This window comes from Parambassis ranga, chromosome 16, assembly GCF_900634625.1.
Source record: "Parambassis ranga chromosome 16, fParRan2.1, whole genome shotgun sequence".
NCBI lineage: Eukaryota > Metazoa > Chordata > Actinopteri > Ambassidae > Parambassis > Parambassis ranga.
In genome coordinates this window covers 16223046-16238603 of record NC_041036.1, presented here as the reverse complement: position 1 = coordinate 16238603, position 15558 = coordinate 16223046, and the positions used below count along the sequence as shown (strand labels likewise).

The 15558-nt window shown below is 42.2% G+C and overlaps 1 protein-coding gene across 1 annotated transcript in view; it reads left to right on the top strand.

The window, feature by feature from the left end:
- LOC114448319 (polycomb protein SCMH1) overlaps window positions 1-15558 on the top strand; it is a 44633-nt gene that overhangs the window by 14770 nt on the left and 14305 nt on the right. The gene's annotated exons all lie outside the window — the stretch shown is intronic.

The window sequence follows — 15558 nt, the reverse complement described above, 5'->3', positions numbered from 1 at the left end:
TTGGATTCCCGTTACATCATCCCCAGTAGGGATTAATGCGCTGTACAGATACTCAGCATGGAGTTTACACATGGATGATAGAGGCACGGTGCTGGATTTAACATTCACACTATGGGCACTTACATGTCAGCACACATCAGCGGGAGTCAACTACGCTCATGGTGTACGTGATTCACATGACAGAGAGGAGAATTAGGCTCAGAGCGAAGATTCTCAATGGGGTCTATAGTGTCGGTCACGTCAGCTTCAATCGAATCTGGGCGAGTCAGGTTTGAGGTTGAGGCATGGTTGGACTCTCAATGCTTGTTCTGTTCGATCTCATTGAGCCTGCACAAGTTTTGACTCAAAGCTGGTCCCAGTTCTCCACAGCGCCTGCCTGGATTTGGCTTATAGTTGTTTTAGTTGTGATTCAGACTGATCCAGACTGGACGTCCAGTCAGGTTATCGTCTGTTTTCTTTTGACAGCGAGTCACTATATCTGACAGCAGTGTTTCTTTCTACCACAACTCAGCATGAATGTGCTGGTCCAATCTGCTTCAGTCACAACCTGCGAGTCGTGTAGCATGTCATCTGATGCCCGCTGCGCCTGCAGATGCCAGGGCGGCTGCCTCTGTTGTAGGGTAGGACGCAGGTCACCTCCCCTCTGTCTCTTTCTCTATTCACCTCTTTTTTCTCTTACTTTCACCTCACCTAGTCTTTTTTATCTCCCAGCTCCTTCACCCCTCCTCCTTCCTCAGTCCCTCTTCCCCTCTCTCACTCCCGCCTCTTATTCACTTCTCTGCACTGACACGTTAGTCAAATCTGCCCATTATGTGCTTCGTTGGCCATGCATTGCTTTTTATATCTGGCATAAAGCAGTCAATGACACTGAAAAAAGAGAGAGCACATGAGAAGAAACAAAAAGTCACAGAGAAAGATGTCTCATGGTTTGGTAGCCTTCAAGTGTTGGCATATAAGAGGAGGCATCGTTCATCAGTGTCACTGTTTGTTTTTCTGAATGCTTCCTCATCATTGGTGTATAAAGGGTAAGGCTTGTTACAATAATTATACACTCTGCAGTATGGCCTATCATTTGGCACAAAAGACAGGAGCATGTGTCTCAACAAGAGCTGGTGTGAACTGTTTTGCATAGAAAACTGATTGGGTGGATGACTGTAAAAGGACCCCAGCTATATGTTGTAATCAGCAAAATCAGCAAAATCCAAGTTTCTATACAAAATACATATAAGATAATCCCTAAACTAGCATAAAATAATGCAAAAATAAGATTTTAGGACTAATGAAAACATTCATGAATCATTAACAGACAGAATCCAGCTTTAGGTAGTTTCAGTACATTTTTAAGGCACTCAGTTCTAAAGCATCCCTTCAGTCCTGATATTGGACTGATAGTTAGCATCAAAATTAATGTTGGAATAGTCTACTCACCATTATTATATGCTGTGCTCAGCTGTATCATTATACCATTTAGTTCATATATGTCCCATTAGGTCTGAATGCTCTGTTTTCATGCCAAGCAGTCAGACAGTATGGCTTCCAAATTTACGTTCCGGGAAGCCAACGGTCGAACTGGAGGCATAAAAGCAATTCTGGATCCTGCACAGTGTTGCAACTTTTTGAAATATAGGGCTTTGGCCGCGGCTATAGTTGCTTGTGATGGGAGTGAGCTGTGAAAACTATAATCAGTGTCAGCTCACACAGCCAGACCTGACACCGCACACTGTGAAACGCAATAGCTCTCCCTCTCACACACTACACTCTTTCTCAATCTGTCTCCCGGTCTCTGTCTGTCTTAGTCTCTCACCCACACGCTCTCTCCCTCCTTTTCTACACACACATACACACAAACACAGATGGATGCTCGGTATCATTACAGTGAGTGACCAAGCACACAGCCATCGGGGGAGGGGATGGGGGGGTTGACTGGACAAAGAGATTGTGTCTTCACCATTATTGTATGGAGTGTGTATTGCTCCCACCAACATAGGAATGGCAGAACGTGCCTATCTGTGTGACAGTGGATGTGATTCCCAATGAAGTGTGTATGTGTGTGTATGTGTGTACTTGGTGCATTCCTAGCCTTTTATCTGGGTATAGCCTCAGAGCAATTCACAGCCTGTCACTCACTCTCTAGGACTGGCAGTACGAGTGAGAGGGGAGGAAAGACGGGGAGGAGAAATAAAGGAAAAGACAGTGGGAGCATGCAGCAGGAGAAAGAAGAGAGGCTGGAAGAAAGAGAAGGACAGTGAGAGGCTCGGAGGGAGGACAAGAGAAGGCAGGGGAGAGATGGTGATGTAGAGAGTAGTAGAGGCTGTTTGCTCCCTTGGGTACATGGGTTAGGGCAGCCCGCAGGCGCAGTTGGCATGCAGCTGGGCACACTGTCGCTCAGTCCCTACGGCAGGCTGTGTGCTCGCACTGCCTTCCCTTGGAGAGCAGAGGTCGAAGGGAAAGAGGAGTGTATGCGTGTGTATGTGGATAAATGTGTGTGTGTTGCTGCTGCCTCATCAAAAATGCCAACACTGCTACACATGTCTGTTTATGGGCTCATTGCTCAGTCCTGTTGTGGCTCAGAGGGACCATTTGCAGTCACACTTGCATAATGATAATAATAGGGTGACTTGGAGTGGTTCTGAGGGTGTGTGTGCTTGAGTGTATGTGTGTATGATGCATGTATTAATGTGCATCAGCTTCTTCTGTTTCCTACCCTAGTTTATTTATCCATAGTCTCTTCTGCTCCTCTTCTCACCTGCTCTGAAACTTACTAAAGTAAATCCCTCTCCAATTTATTGTTGCTTCTCTTCCTGTCACCTAGTGCCCCACATACACATGCCCTGAAATGACCCAGTGTGTGCACCACAAACTGCACGGGAATGGCCCACTTTACCCATACACTGGATGAAAGGTGATGACTGCATCACATACATTGCTGGTCCTTTTGGTCCTCTGCTGAAACCAGCACCCCACTAACCCATCATTAGTTCACATGCCACATTGGGCGCGCTCATTTTTCTTCTTCCCGTTTTTCTAATTTTTACAGGGCTGGGATCATTTTACACCCAGTGTGTTCTTTCTTTTTTTCTGTTACCGCAGGGTGGTTTGGGCCTGCAAAATATTTTACTGAGGGAGAAAGGAGAGAGGGGAAAAAAAGAGTGACAGTGAGCGAGAGGGCCCTTGTGGATATATTGTAAATACGTTTTCAAGCACTTTATTCTAGTAATTCTTAATCTACCATATTAGCCAGTACGTCGAATATATTTACATTTTCACATCACACTATTAACATCAGTGAGTTTAAATGATATTAATTAGAGAAGAAAACTACCTTATCTACAGTTGCGTTGCATGATCTTTACACTAAGCATTGTACATTTGCTGTACAATTGTCACACTGCAAGAAATTCATTCCTCCCTGGGGATGCCTCAGTGCAGTGTCTAAACGCTGCTTGCAGAATAACGACAGTGCTGCCAATTCAAAATCCCTCTCCAGAATAGATGGACAGAATTTTTCAACAAGTGCAGCTGTGAAGTATGATGTGCATGTATTCTCACCTAACTTAACCTCTTACCTCAGATAGCTCGAAGCATTTGTCTTGGTGTGTGTGTGTGTGTGGTGTCCATATTGTTAGAGCATCTGTGCCCACACATGTGTGTCAGAAATATGTGTGTGTGCCATGCCACATACCAGCCATCTGACTAACCACATTCCTGTCATAGTGTGGCGATTAAAAGCCGTTACCTCCAAATCCCCACCACATAGCCTAGGCCAGTAGTGAACTAAGAGCAAAGAAAGCCCATTAAAATGGGAAGTGCATGCCAGCTTCTTAATCGAAACACATGTAATCCATTAAGAGTACACTTTGAATTCTTTTTTCTGAGCAAAGGGGGGAAACAAGACACATGGAGAGAGAGAGGGAGCGCCAGAGACAAACGTCAACTGGGAGAGAAAATTTGGGATTCTCATCTCACTTCAAAGTCGGCAAGAGAAGTAAAATGAATGGAGATAATAGAAAAAGAGACATAGACAAAAAGACAGGGAAAGCGAAGAGAGACTGGGGGCTTTGATTAGTGGGCCGGATAATTCCACATTGCTGGGTCTTAGCATCTTCAGTTTCCCCCTTCCACATCTTTCAAATGGTTTGGCTGGGAGTTCTTTGAATTGGGTCCCTATGGCGACAGCCCGGCTGGCGGCCAGAGCAACACTCTTTCCTGATGCTGTTTGGAAGTGGCAGGGATCACAGAAGGCCACTTCTGAGCGCTGAGTCTCTGTGAGGGTTTCTGTCTGTCTCACTGTCTGTTGAGTAAATCTACCTCACAGTATCAGAGACAACATTGGATTCTTCTTGTGTTTAGTGTTGACCAGATGTAGTTTCTTTATTATTGTAAGTACGCTTATTAAGTCATTATTTTAAATAATTCAAAAGGTGAACCATCTTCATGCTCTCTCGTGCTAAATGCTGCCTGTAAAATGCCCTTTTTGTGGTTCCCCTCTGTCTCATTGTCTCTCCTTTATTCTTGCCCTCTTCCTTAATTTGTAATTCGGATTCAACCTCCCACAGTCTCTGTCTTGTGGTTGTTACATAAGTGCATCAGACGCACACTCACACACACACACACACACAGTTTTCATCACTTGAGAGGACTTTATGTCGACTTCTTTTCCTCCGCTTCTCAAAGCTGCTTGCCGAAGTCTTCGCCCAAATAATTCATCTTGTCCTATGTCCTGTGTGGACATGCCTTTTGACCCCCAATTTTGACTAATATGTACCTAATGCATGTGTAACACAAATATGCTATATATTTGAATTTGAAATTTGAACAATATGCCAGCAGTGGTTCGACTGGGGTCTTTGCACGTTCTCCCTGTGCCTGTGTGGGTTTTCTCCACGCTCTGGCTTCTTCCCACATTCTAAAGACGTGCTTGTTAGGTTAATTGGTGACTCTAAATTGTCCATAGAGGGTGAGTGTGAGTGTGAATGGTTGTCTGTCTGTGAGTGTTGCCCTGTGATGGACTGGTGACCTGTCCAGGGTGTACCTCGCCTCTCACCCGTAGATAGCTGGGATAGGCTCCAGCCCCTGTGACCCTGCAGTGCAGGACAAAGTGGGTTCAGATGATGGATGGATGGATGCATTACAACCAGTTTGTATATAAAAATGAATCCCAAAAACCCAGTGAAAACCCATATGGATCTGCTTGTCATCTGCTCGTCTTACAATGTCCTTTAAAATTGTCCTGAGCAGAGAGAGGCTCACCACTGGCGGCTGTACGGGACACACACTACCAAGTCTCGCACACATAAACACACATTTTTTTACACTGCTATGGGCTGTTTCCAAAGTTTTCTACATCCACCGCTGTTTTTCTTCAGTTGTCCCTTTCCCTTTTTCTTATGTTGCTTTGATGTAACCAGTGTTTTTATATTTCTTTTCCTTTTCTCATTTTTTCTTTTTAACTGACAAATCCCTAATGTGCTTTCTTTGAGTGTGTGGATACACACTCACATTCACAAGCACACATAAACACTCAGATATACTCCCCAGTTACCTCATGAATACCCTCTCTTCCTTACGTCCTTTCTCTTTTTTTCATCACCTTTTCTTTCCTCCACGAGTTTGTCTTCTTATTCTTTTGTCAAATATCTCTGCCTTCAATTCCATTGACAGCCTTCCACTTCTTTAAGTGCTTCCGTTGGTCCCTATGTGGTTCCATTTAATGCCTCTGCCTATTTTACCATTATAATGTCCTCCTTTTTTTCCCTGATGTCTTCTCCCTGCCTTCCTCTCTCATTGTCTTTTATCCTGTTGGCCTTTGAGTTTGCTGGCCTTGCAGCCTGCTGTGGGCTTATTGAGCAGGGTCACTTGCAGCAAATGAATCCCCATTTAGCCCCCTCCCCTCAGTGCAACATGGACATGTGAAGCATACTGCCTCAGCCTCTACAATGAAAGCATCTATACATCTAAGAAAGATAAAAAAAAAGGACACGATCAAGGGCTTTCTAGCAGTGGAGGTCATCAACATGTGTATATGTTTATCTATGATACAGTACATTGATTTTCTTTTAAGTTAGTGTATACACATGTGGCATAGCTGTGTATGTGGTGTTGTGACAGCGTTCATACAGTTTCCTTGGTTCATGTAGGTGTATGGATCTGGTTATTAATTAAGAAAGTTTTACTCTCTGCAATGAGCAACTGTGAGTCACGCTCTTCAGGTTTAATGTAGGTAAAGTGCATCTCAAGATGCATGTGGAATTTTAAACATGCCATTTGAAATGTACAAATCACCTTTAGCTCTCAGCTCTGCCTTTCAAATCTCTGCCAGTCGAAAAACATGTGTTTCTGCTCCTCACAGCAGGAGTTAGATGGTATAGTCAACCTGCTTGATGCACAGGTCTGCACATCACAGGCTTCCATTTTGAAATGTATACCTATAGAGGTGTCGAGTTGAAATAGTAATTCTGTCTGGGCTTGTGTTGATGCTTGTGGCTAGAATAAAGTCCTGTGATATACGGTAATGTGCTGTTGTACAGGTGATGCATTCATTCATTTGAACTGTTAGCACCATTGTCCTTAGTTATTTAGAATTTGGTAATTGTTGACACTACTGAAGTCTGAAATGTGTAGATGTGTTAATTTGCTGTGGCTCTGGCTGAATACTCGTAAATTCTTAGTTCCCACAAGGAGAACGTCTTTTCTGACACATCAAACTATGTAACCATTTTCTACAAAACATAAATTCCCTGATGTGTCTGACTGAACTGTGAACTACTTTTTCTTCTTTGTTGCCCAGCAAATCACAGCACAGAGCAGTTTTTTGAACTCCGGCTAAGGTAAATTCATTGATGGTTAAATGTCTTGATGTGTGGCTTGTGGTGTCTTTCCACTTTTCCACTGAAGTCGGCATGTGTTGCACGTCAGATCAGGTGGACAGTTAAGATAATACACAGACCTACAGAGAAATAGATGGGAAAAGAGGCAGTTGTTAACTGTCCAGTGACATGATGGGTAATTCTAGTGGCTGGATTCTTCTGCAGTGAGAGGTCTATATATGCTGGCTGTGTTTGTACAGTATGTGTGTGTGCATGTGTGTGTACTTTGCACCCACAGGCAGACACATGGGAGCCTGAGGAATGGTGAATATTACAGAGGAGTGGACCACAGAGGGACCAGGCCCATAGCCAACAGACAGGCCCCGCTCATAAATCCTCTCCACACTGACGCCTTTTCCCTCTGTCTCTCTTTCTCTATCATTCTCTCTGCCTTTACTCTGCTCTCCACGGCATATGTCTCCCTTTGTCTCACTCCCTTGCTTTGTCTTTGGGAAAATTGAGTTTTAATTTGTGAAAGATTTTAAAACCACAGGTCTCTCATGTGAAAAACCCCTCTGGGTTTTTTTTTTGCATTGGTTCACGTGTTAAATCAGTAAATTCAGAGCAAACATATGGCTTCATACGACTAAACTTTGTTTAAATTGTGTAATTTTTTTTAATAAAATGATTTCATTTAAACATGGTCCTGTGGAATGTCAGGAGTGGAATGCACAGTGAGCTACTATGATTTTCTACTCTAAGCTTTAGCCCATCTGTCCACCTTGACATCTTCCCTTTTCTGTCAGCTGCCGAGGTGTCAGAAGCATAGATCTTTTCAGCAAGCAAAATGAGGTGTGAATGGCAGAAATTAGATTGATTTTAATCAGAGAGCCTATAATTACATCGCCGTTGTTGTTGTCACTGATGCTGACAACAGCCAGCCCTCCCGCCTGCTTGTCCTTCAGTATGACTATATCTCTTTGTCTGTTGCCTGAAGCCTGTCTCACAGTCAGATGGACTGTGTCTCACGCTGCCTTTCAGAGTTCCAATGATACTGCTACCTGTCTTCTGTCTGCCAGACTAACTGTGTTTGCAGAGCCATGTTTCTTTCAGCTACAATCAGATAGACAGGGTAGCTATTTATTTTTGTGCATTTCCCTTTGACACATGTAATGGCAGCGCTTTGAGTAACTCAAACACTTTCAGCTGGTGTCAGTTTGTCCTGCTTCCTGTCTGCCTCGTCTGTGTGCTTGCTGTGACTCAGTTCGTGCCCCTGTATGAACTTTCTGTCTGTTTTAATGACCTTGTGCATTTTAAAATGTCCTTTTTACAACGTCTGCCTGAATCTGTCCCTTGGTTTAAACTCAGCTGTTCATATATTCATATCATAGTCTATTTCCCTGTTAAGAAAAAGATCAAATGCAAATGTAATTTAATCTAATTATAAATGCATATTTAATGATAAAGATTAGAGAGAGAAAATCAAGTAGTGTTAATTCTCTCCTATGTAAGTAGCTCCTATGTAAGTAGATGGAAAGACATTACTTATGTTTCAATACATCAAATTGAACAGAATTCTGAAAGGTTACAGCCACACGCCTCTTTTGGATGGGCCAAAAGGTCCTGTGGCCCTCCTTATTCAGGAGCCAGTGCATCCGTTTGCCTGTTGGTCCACTTTCATGTTCGACATGGCAGGGCGCAGTATGGTGAACTCTGCTGCTTGGTGGCGCAGACAACTTGTGACACTGCTTATCCTCACACAGCTAGATGCTGAAGCCACTAGCATGACAGAATGGGCATAGGTCAACTCCTCTCTTCTCCTTCCATCACGCTGAGCGCCAGCGGGCAGAGTGGACCCCCAATTAAATGACTGCGATTCCCTGATAAACAAGGTCAAAGAGACTCGGATCAGATAGTTAGGGAGAGTCTCTGCTTGAGTTTGGTCCAAAAAAGCAAAAAAAAGGGGGGGGCAGTAGTGAAGGAGAGACAGAGGCCGGGTGAGTCTGAGCGGGAGGGAGGGAGGGAGAAACTGGGAAGAAAAAAAGAGAAACAGAAAGAAGGCAAAAAGAGAGGGAGATTTGAGAGACAGAAGGAAAAGGCAGTATTAATATTCACAGACTCCCAGCGCTTCCTAAATATTTTATTACTTCCAGCTGTTTGATGTTAAGGAGACTCACCAGAGAGCCCCCACTCACACACACACACACCAAAACACACACCAATAAAAATGGATGCACGCACACACCATCACAAAGCCACACTGACAAACCCACATGCAAGTACATACCAATACACAAACAAAAACTCACAACCACAAACTCACATGAACACACACAGAAAGACCAACACACACTCATTACATGTATGTGCACGGAACACACAACAAAAACATGCATGTTTACATCCCCAAACTATAACACATCAAATATCATAGAAAAAGCAGATATACAGTTATAACACACAAAACTAAAAATGTACTCACACACATGCACAAATGCTCTCTGCGAGTGCATCGATCATAATCTGTCTTTCACGTTTATTCATTTATTTATGGGCTTATTTATTTATTTGTGTATTCATTATTTGTTGCACCGACTTTCTTTTTATTTTCAAGCTCTATTCCAAGGGGAGAGCAGGAGAACATTCATCTTCTGATGAGAGCAGTCATTAATTCAGAGCAGGCCCATCCCTCCTTCTCTTCCTCTGTCAGTCTGTCTACTTCTTTCTGTCCATCAGACAAGCTCTGTTTTTCCTTCTCTGTCCGTCAGTCCAGCTTTCTACCACTGTTTCCCCCCTCGTATCAGTCTGTCTTTCCTTCTCTCTGTTTTCCAATCCTGCCCATTTTTTAGTCAAAGTCTCTCTCTCTCTGAGTTTTCCAGTGGTGCATTCTTTTTCTTTAAGAAAATATTCTTCAAACTACAGAACAAATATAAGGTGCTTTAGCAAACATGCTTTTAACCCCCTATTTGTGTTCAAACACAATAGCCTGTATCTATGACTCCTGATGCTGCGGGTACTGTTGGCAAAATGAAATATGATCCAATATGAGATTATTGAGCTTTAGGACTTTGGCTTGAACTTTACAATGGTTTACAATACTGTAACTATGGATATTGCAACTTGTCTGAAATGCAAGTATTTTTGACTCTCGGTAATCAGCACTTAAAACAGTTGGATCATCTCTCGGTGCGGTCAAACAGAAATGTGTAAATGAGCTGACAAAATGTCACATAATTAGGTAACTTCAAGCTTTCTCTGTAAGCAGTCATAAAGAGTTGCAAGCAACTCATCTCCTTCTACCATAAACTGGTGGTGTGGTGTGAACATAGTCCACATTCATACAAATGTGTCGTTACTTTAAAACATTTTCCCCTCATTCTGCAACCAGAAATAAACTGCGTCCATATGACACTTCTGTCTTTTAGATAAGGGTGGGACTCGTTACCATGCAACCTAAATCCAAAGCATGATCGTTTGCTAAACTTAACTGCTTGATTGACACTCCTCCATCCTTTTCTGATGTCTAAATTATTGCAGTCTTTGTGGGCTGCACATGGCTCTTCTCCAACTAATGCTAAAGGGGTACCCACAGCATTATAAAATCAAACACAAAGGGAATGTGACCACAAAGTCACATGGCCCTAAAATTCTCTGGAACTTAGATGTGAATGTAGCATGATATATGTTTTTAAACAAAAATGTATCCATGTGCACAACACAAGTTTTCACTGATATCCTCCTTTAGCCTTTCTCTCTGTCTATCCCTCTTTCTGTACTTCTGATCCATCTCTTCCTGTTTTCCCAAGCCTGTTAATCAGCAGATTGTTAATGAAGACTTGAGTTCAAAGACACACAGTGAGAAAAAAAAGAGTGAGAGCAGGCACAGAGCCGTGAGATGGGAGGAGTTTTGGACCAACTGTCTGTTTGTCAAAACATGTCCACCCGTCTGTCTCTTTGCCTGTTATCTCCTCTGATGTTAGTCCCTCAATGAGCTCCCCGCAAGGACCACAACACAGCATTTGCTCTTTGGGTTTCCCTTTCATGTTCCATTAAATTTGAGCAAGAAGGAGACAGAGAGACAGCCAAAGAGGGTGAGAGAGAGATTAATTACATGTTTCAATAATGGAGATTAATTAGTATTATTTAAACATTGACAGTATCAACTAGTTGTCAAGCATTTTGCAAGACACACACTAGAGTTCTGGCTTTAATGGGTAAATTCATGTCTCCCTGTGGCAGCCTAAAAGTCATGTCTTCACATCTTTTCCCTCCTTCCGCTGCTTTTTCAATACTGTACATCAACTCCACTGGCACCCAAAATTGTTGTTTTTGTGCATATCATTTCATGTTTTTTTCCTACCTATGTTAGGATTCTCAAGCTAGACATGATCTTCCAGACATTTATCTTTTGCAGCTTTTCCATATACAGGCAAGCGACTATTCTAAAGAGAGACAGCAGCACGAATGTAGAAATGGTCAAGTTGGCAGCAGCACTAACAAAACCAATCCTTCCCTTTCCTGCTTCTGGTGAATGACATTCCAAAAGTGAAAATATGAAAGAGAAAAGTGGCCTTGAAGATGTCACACACACTCTGAAAAATACCAGCCAGTCAGTACTCTTCAGCCTCAGCTCCATTTTAAGCAAGTGACAGGAAACGATGAGGGGGAGAGGGAAAGAAGGCAGAGACTTAGGAGAGCGTGAGCTCTCAAACCACATCCCGACACCACAGGCCGACTTCACCCTCTTTAACAGCACCATATTTCCCAAAAATGTATCCAAATATATAGCCAAATGGCGGTATAAGTTGCTGTTCAAATCCTAATAAGTAAACATAGTTTTAAAATATTACACAATATCATACATGTTCAGACGCTTATCTATGTATGCAGACACACATGCTAACCTACCGTGAAGAATGCACAAGATCAGCTAGTTGTCAACTTGTCCATTCAGAAACTAAAAAAATGTTTGATAAAGCACCTTGCATCATGAAAAATCATTGTGTGTGTGTGTGTGTGTGGGAAACCACTCAGAATCTTTTGGCTTTTGTTCCAGATTGACTCATCCCAGAAAGGCTGGTGTGTGTATCTTTTTTTACATTGAGCACTTCAACACTGAAGAACAGTGTGTAGACAAACTTCATCGGTGCTTATATAGGGTAGGTTTGTGTGAGGGTAGATGTATATTAAACTAACGAGATCTCTGGTTGAACTCTCACAAGACTGAGATGAGGGAAGTGAAGAAAAACCAAACAGCGGGCATCCGCCTCATACTCGGCTCTACAGGGTGCATTTGTGTGCGTGCATGCATGTTTGTATATTAGTGTGTGTGTATGTTGTGGGTGTTTGTGTATCCTTTCTCCAGCAGGACCCCCAGATCAAAACCACAACCCACTCTCCCTCCCCATGCCTCTCTCTCTCTCTTTCTCTGTCTCTCTCTCTCTTTCTCCTTCTCTCCACCCCCTCTCTCATTAAAAACTGCAGGCCCTGGCTTCTAATTAAATCCCACTTGAAAAGTCTTAAAGTCAGCCTCAGATTGATTCAATTTGCATTTCTGAACAGAGAACATTGCCTAAAAGGATTAATAAATTGGACGAAAAAATGCCTTCTTTCTGCGCCACGCCGTCAGAGCTTGTAAGACAACATCCAAAGAGAAATATCCCCCCTCAACAAACGTCTATCCAACATATGCTCCCTTCTCTCTCTCTTGCACGTCCCTCCCAGGATGCCAGCAGAGATGGGAAGTGTGTATCAGGACTGTGTGTGTGTGTGTGTGTGTGCATGTGCGTGCGTGTTCTCGTCTGTGGAAAAAGTGCAGAGTCCTCTGAGGCACAGTTGGGAAGGAACACACGCAGTCTCTCACTGTGTGTACATGTGCGTGTTTGAGTGTGTCTGGATATTTTTGTGTATGTGCGAGAGGGGCCGACTTTGTTGGAGTGTGCCCGAGTGCTGAAAGTGACAAGGAGGCACAGTGGGAAATGATCCTCGCTGTATGGTCTGCATGTGAAGAAACAAAGCACGGAGGTGGAGCCATGCCATTGGCTTGTGGACACATACGGCAACATGTTTGGAAATCCTGATACTCGTTGCCAGATATTAGAGCCAATTTCACTTATAAAATGAAAAGAGCAAAAGAAAAAAGTCATTCCAGACAAAAAGCTGACACCAAAACAAAGGTTCATGTAACAATTTACATTGACATAATGAGTCTGTTTTAAAACTGTACATGTACAAGTTCTTTGTCTATTTACATTGAATACAAATGTGCTAACAGGATAAGAGGACATGTCCTTTGATGACAGCTATTTTTATAGTAAATATAAATGACCCCCATGTGTTTTGAATGTTGGCCTGGCCTTTGTAGCATTTTCAACACAAAAAAATAGGCATAATTTATCTGGTTTATCTTGTTAGTTCTAGTTGTATAAAAGTGCTTTCCTTTATCATGTGGCCACAGAGTCACATACTGTTTCCTTTACTTTATGAGCACAGGTCTTTGTGTTTATGGTGATTGATTGGAACAGTTTGGTCATAAATGTTACTTTGTGTTCAACAGGAGTTTTCTGCCTGCTCAAGGACTCACTACAGTCTTTAGTGAAAATTATATTTGCAAATCAAGGCTTTGCTCACGCAGCTAACTTGATGTGATGTGTTGACTGTAGAGACGGCGTGATTTATAGACAGCAGACTGTTGAGTGGAGACATTGCCACCGTTTGTTATTTGCCAGTCAAACTTGCTTGTATAACGGCTGATGGACTTTCATAGACTGCCAGTGGCTCAGCGGTTGAAGCCTTATTAAAAAGAGAAAAAGAAAAAGAACCATATAGAGATGCAAACTGACAAAAACTCTAATACGGCAGACATGGACAAAAATTGATAAGTGGCTTATAATTAGCAATACAGCTAGATGATGAGTTTTCTAATACTGAACCTTTTGAAAAGGAATTATACATAAGGATGATTTTTTGGAAGGAGATAAAATGCATAACTCTTATCACTCCTATCTGAAAAACGGTTTTAGGATTGTTGACTGGCAAAAAGGAGTGCACGGTGCTTTGGTTTGACAAAAGCTCAGATACATCACGATGAAGATTAGAAGGAAGGAACAAGAGTGGCAGAATTAGCTGCCACTGCTTTTTATAAGACAATACTGACCCCTAGTGATTCCAGATGGAATGATTCAGGGAGGTGATTTGCATAATAAGTGTCCATGCAGCCCATGCAAAAGTCTACTGGTCTATTTCTGCACAAATATTATCAATGTTGTGTGTGTGTGTGTGTGTGTGTGTGTGTGTGTGTGTGTGCGTGCACATTATGTGCATGTGTCTGCTCTTCCACATGCTGTGTATACATTCATGTGGCTGTAGGATTTTTGACAGTCAGAAGACATGTACGTGTCTGTGAGGTGTGTGTGTGTGTGTGTGCGTGCATGTGTGCTTGTGCACATTCTAATAATGGTGCCTGGTGGACTGGGGCTTCCTTTGATGCGATGAAGGCTGACAAGCGTGAAACAGGTCCAATCAGGCACGTGGCGCTGCCAATTAACCCTTTTCACCGTGTGAAACCAAACATAATTGCCTGGGGTGCAGGGGGCCACTAGGCCATGGCCTGCCCAGCGTAGGCTGAAATGGGCATTAGCAGTGCTGCCAGGTGACCATTACACACAATTGAACTGCTGGGTGCTGGGTGTTTCTCCAAATCACATATTTACAGTTGCTACACAGACCTAATTGGCATGCCATTACCAAATGGCCCCTATTTCCAATTTCTACACCCACGCAGTTCATCTAGAATATCTTTATAGATACTGTACAGTGCTGTGTGTATTGCACTGCAGCATGGACACTCTGAGTTATATTCTGCTCTGATTTCACTGTGTGTGTACACCATTGCTTTTCTTTTTTTTAAAGCATTTTCTCTATTTATTGTACATTATCTGTTAACTTTACTTAGTCTGTTGTAATAATATTAGCTGGAACAAATAGCAGTTAATAAGTTAAGCTTCATGTGCACTGATAATCACATTTTATTCATTATTTGCTAAAGGCAAATACCCCACATTATTAGTCAAACACCTAAAAGTAGAGCAGAGCTGAAATGAAACTGGAGCAGTTCTCAGTACTGCTGCAGTGGAAACTCACACTATGATTCTCCTCTTTGTCTTATTTTAATATTCTTTTGATCAATTAACAATGTATAATAAAACGGCTGATTACTATTAATAAGATAATTCATACAAAATAAATACAAAATTAAACAACTGTAGCTTCTTTTAGCAGTCAAGGCAGTGCATGGAAATAATGTATTGGAGAGTATGTTGATAAAATACTGTAAATCTGGTAATAAGGTGAAGTATAGCTTCTGCTGTATGTGAGAAGATAATACATATTACACAGAAGATAATGTACATGTAGTGTTCTTCCTCTTTTTAACATTTAATACTGTTGTGTGATGTATTCAGGTCTGTACTGACATTCGCAAATGTAACTGCACCATATAATGGCTAATTGTTTGTTATATTATTGCCAAACTGATAACAATGTGTATTATAATATGATGAAATGATGTGCTAAACACTGAGGCCATCACTGAAAGATGATGAAAATCGTAACCCGAACAGTCTACAGTAATCTGATTAATTTATGAGTTGTTGAAACAAAGGCTGGATGTAGTGTGAAAGTGAGGACTGATCCCCTGAAGAAATACTCTACACTTAAAGAAAGGGGTGGTACATAACTAAATCACAATTAC